Source organism: Eulemur rufifrons, chromosome 8 (genome assembly GCF_041146395.1).
Source record: "Eulemur rufifrons isolate Redbay chromosome 8, OSU_ERuf_1, whole genome shotgun sequence".
NCBI lineage: Eukaryota > Metazoa > Chordata > Mammalia > Primates > Lemuridae > Eulemur > Eulemur rufifrons.
Genome location: NC_090990.1, coordinates 110230974 through 110239051, shown reverse-complemented (window position 1 = coordinate 110239051; position 8078 = coordinate 110230974). Strand labels below are relative to the sequence as shown.

General features: G+C 43.3%; 1 non-coding gene across 1 annotated transcript; it reads right to left on the bottom strand.

The window, feature by feature from the left end:
* Window positions 1-7032: 7032 nt before the first annotated feature.
* Window positions 7033-7170, bottom strand: LOC138391177 (small nucleolar RNA SNORA42/SNORA80 family). Its single transcript, XR_011234791.1, has one exon. It is a non-coding gene; the product is annotated as a small nucleolar RNA SNORA42/SNORA80 family (small nucleolar RNA).
* Between the last annotated feature and the right edge of the window lie 908 nt (window positions 7171-8078).

Genomic DNA, 8078 nt, shown 5'->3' with positions numbered 1-8078 from the left:
GAACAGGTGGGGTCTACTCGGAGCCTGGTCCTTCATTTCTAGGGCCTTCTCTATACCCTCTTAAAACCATATCTAAATGGGAGAAAGAATGAACAGTTCTCTGAATACTGCCCTGCCCCACTCCGTCTATTTTTATGTCCAGCCTTAACCTCTCCCCTGCAAGCCAGACTCGCATATCCATTCATGTACTTGACCGTTCCTCTTGGGTGTCAAACCTCCCATGTCTAAAACCAACCTACATCTCACCCCGTTCCAAACTTGCTCCTCCTGTGGTCTTCCTTAACTTTAGTAAATGGCAAGTCTGTCCTTCCAGTTGCTCAAGCCAAACAACGTAGACTCATCCTTGTTCTTTCTCTCACGTGCCATATTCTATCCATCAGCACATCCTGTCAGCTCCAATCTCTACAGAATCCAGGGTTACAACCAAGGTCATAGCCATTATTTCCTTTTACTGCAATCACTTGAAATGGTTTCTCTGGTTCTACACCTCCCTGCTCCCTGCCATCTGTACTCAATACAGTATCCAGGTTGGAGGGAGGACCATGTCAGTGCTCTCTCATAATGTGCCTATGGCTCCCATGTCAGCTAAAAGCTGTGGTTCTTCCCATGGGCCACAAGTCCTATGTGACATATGACATAAGCCAGGGCTGCCTCCCACCGTCAGCCCCTGCCTTGTCTCCCTGACTCTCCACTTCCCCACTCTGCTCCAGCTGCCCCACCCTTCAGGCTGCTCCTCACACTTGTCACACATGCTACAGACTCAAGACCTCCATGTTTCCTCTTCCCTGTCCTGCCAGCTCCTGCTCCCCAGGGCTTGGACACTCACTCCCTTGCTTCCTTCAGGCCCTGGTCAAACGTCATCTCATGGAAGTGGTCTTCTTGGCAGCCCTATGTAAGATTGTAATAGTGGCGCTTCTCCCCCATGCTCCCTTTCCCCTAGCCTGATTGGTCTCCAAAGTTCTTACCATCAGACGTATTTTACAGTTACTTGTTTATTTATTTATTTTCTATCCCCCTACTCTAGAATATGAACTCCAAGATAGTGGGAAATTTATTCATTACTGAATTCCCAGCATGCAGAACAGCACCTGGCACTTAGTAGTTGCTCAATAAATATTCGGTGAATAAATGAACCAATGAGTGATTCTGGGGCAGCCACTGTGAGTGGCATTTTATGCTCATTATCTCTTTTCATCCTCATGACAGATCTGTGGGTTTTTTCTGATAAGAAAATGAATCTGATGAGGAAATGAATGCTCAGAAGGGTTCAAAACTACAAACAAAAGGTTCACAGAGCTCCTTTTGATAATTGGTAGAGTCCGGATTTGAACTCAGTTCTAACACTTATTCTAATATAAAGCCAAGCCAAAGGAATCAAACGTACTACTCTTCTTTGGAAGATCTGCATCTTAAGACAGACACAGTATGGAGAACTTGGTAGTGTTGCATCCCTACTGGTGGAATTTCATGCACTGTAGCATCACCCTTTCCCCAAAGCCTCAAGCTGTATCCCACAGGTGCCTTCACCGCCTCTCTGCTCACTCCGTCTGCCACATGGGGTGCCTCAATAGGCCTCTCTTCATACCGTCACCCTGGGGGAGAGTCCTCTCCTGTACTTCAGAGGCGACCTGGATAACGAGAAGTATTGGATCTGTATTCCGAACAGCTGGATTCAAACCCTTCTCCACAGTGTACTCACTGGGTGACCTGGGCAGGACATGATACTTGCTTGGCCCCCTCCATGGGGTAGTTATAAGGCCCACAAGCAGACACCCGGGCAAGTGCTCTGCAAACTGTTACCCCAACATGTGCTGTCCTTACTACCCTCTATGCTAATTCTGTCTTGCTTATAGCTAGGCACTTGCATCTCCCCTGAAACATTAGTACTGACAGGTGAAACACATTTCTCCAGGGCTGCTCTAAAATTGTGATTGTATCAACAATTCCTCTCCTGGCCTCTGAGCTGTGTCACAACTTTGCTGGGGCAAAGTAGCTCCTCCTGCTACTCACACCCACACCCTTTCATTTCACACACATCATGCACACAGTTGCTTGCTCTCTTGGACACACACAGAGCTTTTTCCCCCTGTTCTCAGCTTTGGACGGGCAGGATTGTCAAGAGAAGTCAGACTTGTGGGCGCAGGGTAGAGTAACTTCATTGAGGGAACACCTCAAAGAAGGCCACACAGGCTGGAAAGGGAGCATGTTTGAGAAAGCAGGCTGGGGTCTCTGCGTTGTGGATGGCGGGGTTGGAGTGGGTTGAGGGACTGCTGGGAAACACAGCTTGAAGGGAGGTAGGGCCAGGCGGTCCTGGATGGAGTGAATTGTGGCAGATGTTCTCAGCACAGTCATTTTACTGTCCTTCCCCACCCTATGTGGGGACAATTCCGGGTCAAGGTGTTTCAGAAATCCTCCCAATCAGGTTTCTGTTCTTGGTTGACGGCTAAGTTCTTGCCTCGGATAGAGGTATGAGCATTTGTGACCCTCTCTATTTCCCATGCCCTCCCCCCTCCCAGGACCCTCAGGCTTTCTGCCTGCCTCCCTTCTCCCCATCCCTGCGAAGACCTCACACAGGTCTCATCGCCTGCCAGTCCAAGTACGTAACCTCTTTGAGAGCTTAGTTCCTGCGTGTAAAATGAGAAACTCACCTCTTGTGCTCATTGAGAGAAAAGAGAGAATGCGATGGTAAGAAAATGGGACTTCCTCTTAGGATGGAGAAAGCTGGAAAGCATGTTAGTCCTGCTGTAACAATAATGAAAAGCTGGATAAGCTACAAAATTATAAGTTTTAGGAGCCTGTGAGAGAGCTGAAATCAAAAGGCAACCAAGTAAACTAAACCCCAAGGAGGGACAAGGCCCTCAGATGCAAGGCTGGACACACACGAAGTCTCTCCTTCTTCACAGCATGGGAGAAAGACGTGGTCTCCAAACAAGCGAGTAAGAAGAAGTAAACTAATATGTTAACAAATTAGGAGAGGCTGTTCTCACTGGCAAGTTCTCTTTCATAAGCCTCCAAGCCTGGGGGCAGGGCAGGGCCTGAAGGGAGACTCCTTGCTGGCACAGGAGGGAGGAAGGTAACGGATAGCTGAGGGGACAGCTGAGGGGACAGGTACAAAGCCTGCTTGCTTCCCTGGATCTTTTCTCCCACGAAGCAAAAGCCTTAAGGCATTAGGAATGAGAGAGCGAAATTTCTAGATCCATGGCTTCTTGGAGAAGACCAGAAGTAAAACCCACTTTTCTCTGGAAAAGGTAGGAAACCCTCTCCCAGGACACAGGCAAAGAGCATTGCTACTGGAAGAAGGGTAGAAGCAAACTCCTCTACTCCTAGGGAGGGCAGGAAGCCGCTTGGGTCTGGAATCCTACACTGACACCAAAAAGAGTACTGCATGGCTGGGAATGAGCTGTCAATTTCCACCCAAGAGTAGTAACAGATACAAAGCAGACTTTGGCTGCCACAGTGAGGAGGACAGGAATGTCAACAAAGCCTCACCCCTGGTCCCAGGTGCACAGAGTTCACCTAAGACTGAGACCAGTCCAGGGTGAGAGAATAACTCGTGCCACACCATGAGCCTAGCACCGAGTAACAAGAACTCTACTGCTGAGGAAGAGGGTGATGCAGTGTGAGAGACTCCCCTCCATGGTGTCAGCGCTCAGGAATAGCTGAAAGTTGAGGGGCAGGCAGAAACACGGAGAAAAAGTCACTGGCATCCCAGACCATCCTAAGCAGATAGTAATGGCAGCCCACTGCTATGAAGAATTTGAAGCCCAAACCTGCTCAACTCTTGACCAGACTGGCTAAACTCCCACCTCCTCACCTCCCACCTGCCATTCCTACATACACACTAATGGCCTAACAGGAGAAGAGGCATTTATATTTCTAGGTGTGCCAGAGAACAGGTCCCCAAATGACTCTGGCTGACCCAGCTGTTTCTCCTCTTGCTTGCAATTTGGTGGAATGCTCTGAGAATGCAATATGCTGACATAAGAAGGAACTGTCTGGAATAGCCTGGGCTTTGCCCTCATTCCTCCTAGAACAGGATGCCCTGAAACACTTGTGCTCAGTGATCCAAGCTTCCCCTGGGGAATGAAACCCAGAGTGGAGTGCTTTTGGGGTCCCTCAACTGTGGCACAAAGTGGGGTACCTGAGCTTGTTTTCCTGCAACTAGATGGTCCTTCTGGAGGTGATGGGAGGCAGTAACTGATCTGACAGGAGGCGGAGCTCAGGCAGTGATATGATTGATGGGGAGCGGCTGTAAATACAGATGAAGTTTCAGTTGCTCACCCACTGCTCACCTCCTGCTGTGCAGCCTGGTTCCTAACAGGACGTGGACTGGTATCTGTCCATGGCCTGGTGCTTGGGAACCACAGCCTAGAAACATCATTGCCAAACTGCTAAACCCAAACATAAAGAGAAAACTTGAAGGCAGCCAAAGAAAATAGAACCATATATAGAGAAACAAAGACTAGAAATACAACAATCTTGTCAGAAGCTATACAAGCCAGAACAAACAGAGTGATATCTTTAAAGAATTGGGGGGGAAACCCTATCATTACAGAATTCTGCACCCAGAAAAAAAAATATCTCAAAAATGAAGCCAAAATACTTTTTCAAACAAACAAAATCTAAGAGAATTAATTTCAGCCAGACCTGTTCCCCAAGAAATGTTAAAATTTAAGTTCATGGAATATTTAAGTTTCATGTAAAAGGAGTATGATACCAAATAGAAACTTGAATATAGTCAAGGAGTGGAAGAGCACATATGAGATAAACATTAAGATAAATATAAAAGGTATTATTCTGTAGTGTGTGGTGACTCATGCCTACAGGCCCAGCTACTCAGGAGGCTGGGGTGGGAAGATCACTTGAGGCCAGAGGTTTGAGACCAGCCTGAGTAATATAGTGAGACTCTGTCTCTTAAAAAAGGGGTAGTGGGGTGGGCATTACTCTAATTACTTATCTTAATTGCATAATAAGATAATTGGCTGACTAAAGATCAAAGAATAACGGCGTCATGCAGTTTGTAAGATACCTTAAAGTGAAATATGTGACAGAAATGGCACAAAAGGATTGGAGGGAGAGATTGTAAGTATATTGTTGTTAAGTTTCTTATACTATATATGAAATATTTGAAGATAGATACAAGGCAAAGATATAAATTGTCTACCAAAGGCCAACCACTGAAAAAAATTAAAAAGGAATATAATTAATGAATTAATAAGGGACATAAAATTAAATCACAAAGAAATAATTAATACACACGAAGGCAGGAAAAGAACAAATCAAACAAACAGAAAATAATAGTAATGTGGTAGGTGTAAAGCCAATCACATATAATTAATTTAATGGTAAATGATCTAGGACTCCTGCTTTTAACCAAGATGGAATAAGAGTCACCACATGTACTCTCCTGCCAGAAACCAAGAAACTGGACAAAATGTACAAAATGATAATTTTTAGGACACTGAACATTAGTCAGCAGGGGAGAGCGATTCCTGAGAGATACAGAACAAACAAGGTAAGAGCTATGATTGCCCAGGTGGACTCCTTTGAGAGAGTTCAGGGAAAGCAAACCCAGGAAAAGCCTAGAAGACTATCTGATGAGATGAAGCTGTGAGTCCAGCAAAACTAAGGCAACGAGATTTTTTAGTAGAGTACCAGAAAGGAGACAGCTGCACAGAGGGAGAAACTTGAGATCCAGAGAGGGTCCCTTTCAAGTATTCTACAGAGTACTGATGAGTGCACGAGTGTGAGGAAACTACCTGAGACTGAGGAAAGAACTACCCAAAAGGATTAGAGGGACTAGTACATGGCACTCACAGTGACTGGGAATAGTGCCTATTCCCACCAGCCAGGCTGGAAAACCTCACAATCCATAGAGCATCAGGTAGAGTACTCAGAAAGATCTTCCTCATTGTTGGGAAGTAATTAGCCTTAGACTTGGGTCCCACTGAACATATTTACAAGCAAGACCTAAAAGGATCAAATTGTTTCCAATTAATTTAACTGTATTCCAGAACAAAGCACAAGAATATTTATAGGAATACAAAAATATCCAGCACACAAGGTAAAAGTCACAATGTCTAGCATCCAATAAAAAATTAACAGGCATGCAAAGAGGAGGAAAATAAATCACTTGAAAATGACATGAAGTTGATAGGGATGTTAAATTTAGCTGACAAGGGCATTAAAATAGCTCTTATCACTGCATTCAATATTTTCAAAAATTTAAATTAAAACATGGATGATATAAGAGACCCAAATAAAATTTTAAGGTTAAAACTACAATGTCTGAAATAAAAAGTACATTGGATGAGATGAATTACTAATTAGACATTGAAGAAGGGAAGGCTAATGAACTTGCTGGTGATTAATTCTTTCAGATTTTGTGTGAAAATTTCTTTTTTTTGTCTTCATTTTTGAAAGACATTTTCACTATAGATGTACATTATATATATTCTATGCTAACAGATTTTTTCTTTCAGTACTTTAAAGATTGTCTTTAAAGATTATCTCTATTGTCTTCATGCTTGCATTGTTTCTGACAATAAATTTGCTGTTGTTCTTATCTTAGTTCCTCTGTATATAATATGTCTTTTTTTCCCCTTCTCTGGGTGCTTTTCCCTTTGTTACTGGTTTTGAGCAATTTTATTTTGATGAATCTTGATGTTGTTTTCTTCACGTTTATTGTGCCTGGAGTCCACTGAACTTCTTGAATCTGAGAGTTTAGAGTTTTCATCATGTTTGGAAAATTAACTCTGTTATGTCTTCATTTATTTTTTTCTATCCTCCTCCTGGGGAACTCCTAGTACATGTATATTATACCATTTGAAATTTCCCATGACTTGCTTGGTTCACTTTTAAATTATTTTTTCTCATTACGTTTCATTTTGGACAGTTTCTATTGCTATGTCTTCAAGTTTACTAATTTTTTCTTCTACAATGTCTTATCTTTTGTTAATCCTGTCTAGTATAATTCTTATTTCAGAAATTGTGATTTTCATCTCTAGAAGCTCAACTTGGAATTTTTTTCTGCACTGTGCAATCTCATCCAGTGCTCACAGCCTACAGGTAAGGCGGCTGGGCAATAGTTCAAGGCTGCAATTTACCCTGGCATGGGTACAGTATGAGCCCCACAGAGAAGCCCCCTCTCCCATAAATCCATTACCATGTTCTTGGATTTGTTTTATATCTTTCAGTTCTCTAACTTATCATGTTTAATCTTTCTTCTAGCTTTTTGAACATATGAAATACAATTAAATGACTATTTTAATGTCTTTTTCTACTACTGGTATCATCTGTGTCAGTTCTGTTGAGTTTCAATTGATAGAAATTTTCCTCCTCATTATGGGTCATAGTCTCCTGCTTCTTTACATGCCTGGTGATTTTTTAACAGGATCTTAGTCACTGTGCATTTGCTTTGTCGGAGGATGGATATTTATGTATTCCATAAATATTCTTGAACTTTGTTCTGGAATACAAAGTATTTGGAAACAGTTTGATGCTTCCAGGTTTTGCTTCTAAGCTTTGTTCAGCACAAGCAGAGCAACATTTAATATAGGGCTTTTTTGCCACACTACTGAGGGAATAGCTTTATGATTGCACTACCCAATGCTCCACGGTTTGTGAGGTTTTCCAGCCTGGCTGGTTGTAACAGGGACTGTTTACCTCCCTGCATGAGTTCTAGGTATTCTTCCACCTTATCCATTCAAGGGATTCTTTTCTCCCACACCTGCGCTGAACAGTACGCAACTGAATACTTGAGGGGATCCCCTGTAGAGTCTAGAGTTCTCTTTCTCTGTAGCTCTCTCATCTCTGTTACTCTGCACTGCAAACTCTGATCTCCTTGGCCTCCTTGGAATCCTAGGCCTCCCTCTTCAATGCAGGGGGACCAAGAGGCTCTGTTGGGTTCCCCCTCTGTGCACCACAATCTGAAAACTCTCTCTAGGCAGCAAACTAGGACAATTATAGGGACAACCTAATTTGTTTCCTGCCTCTCAATGATCATTGTCTTCTGTTGCCTGATGTCCAATGTCTTGAATACTGTTGTTTCATATATTTTGTCCTAATTTATAGTCATT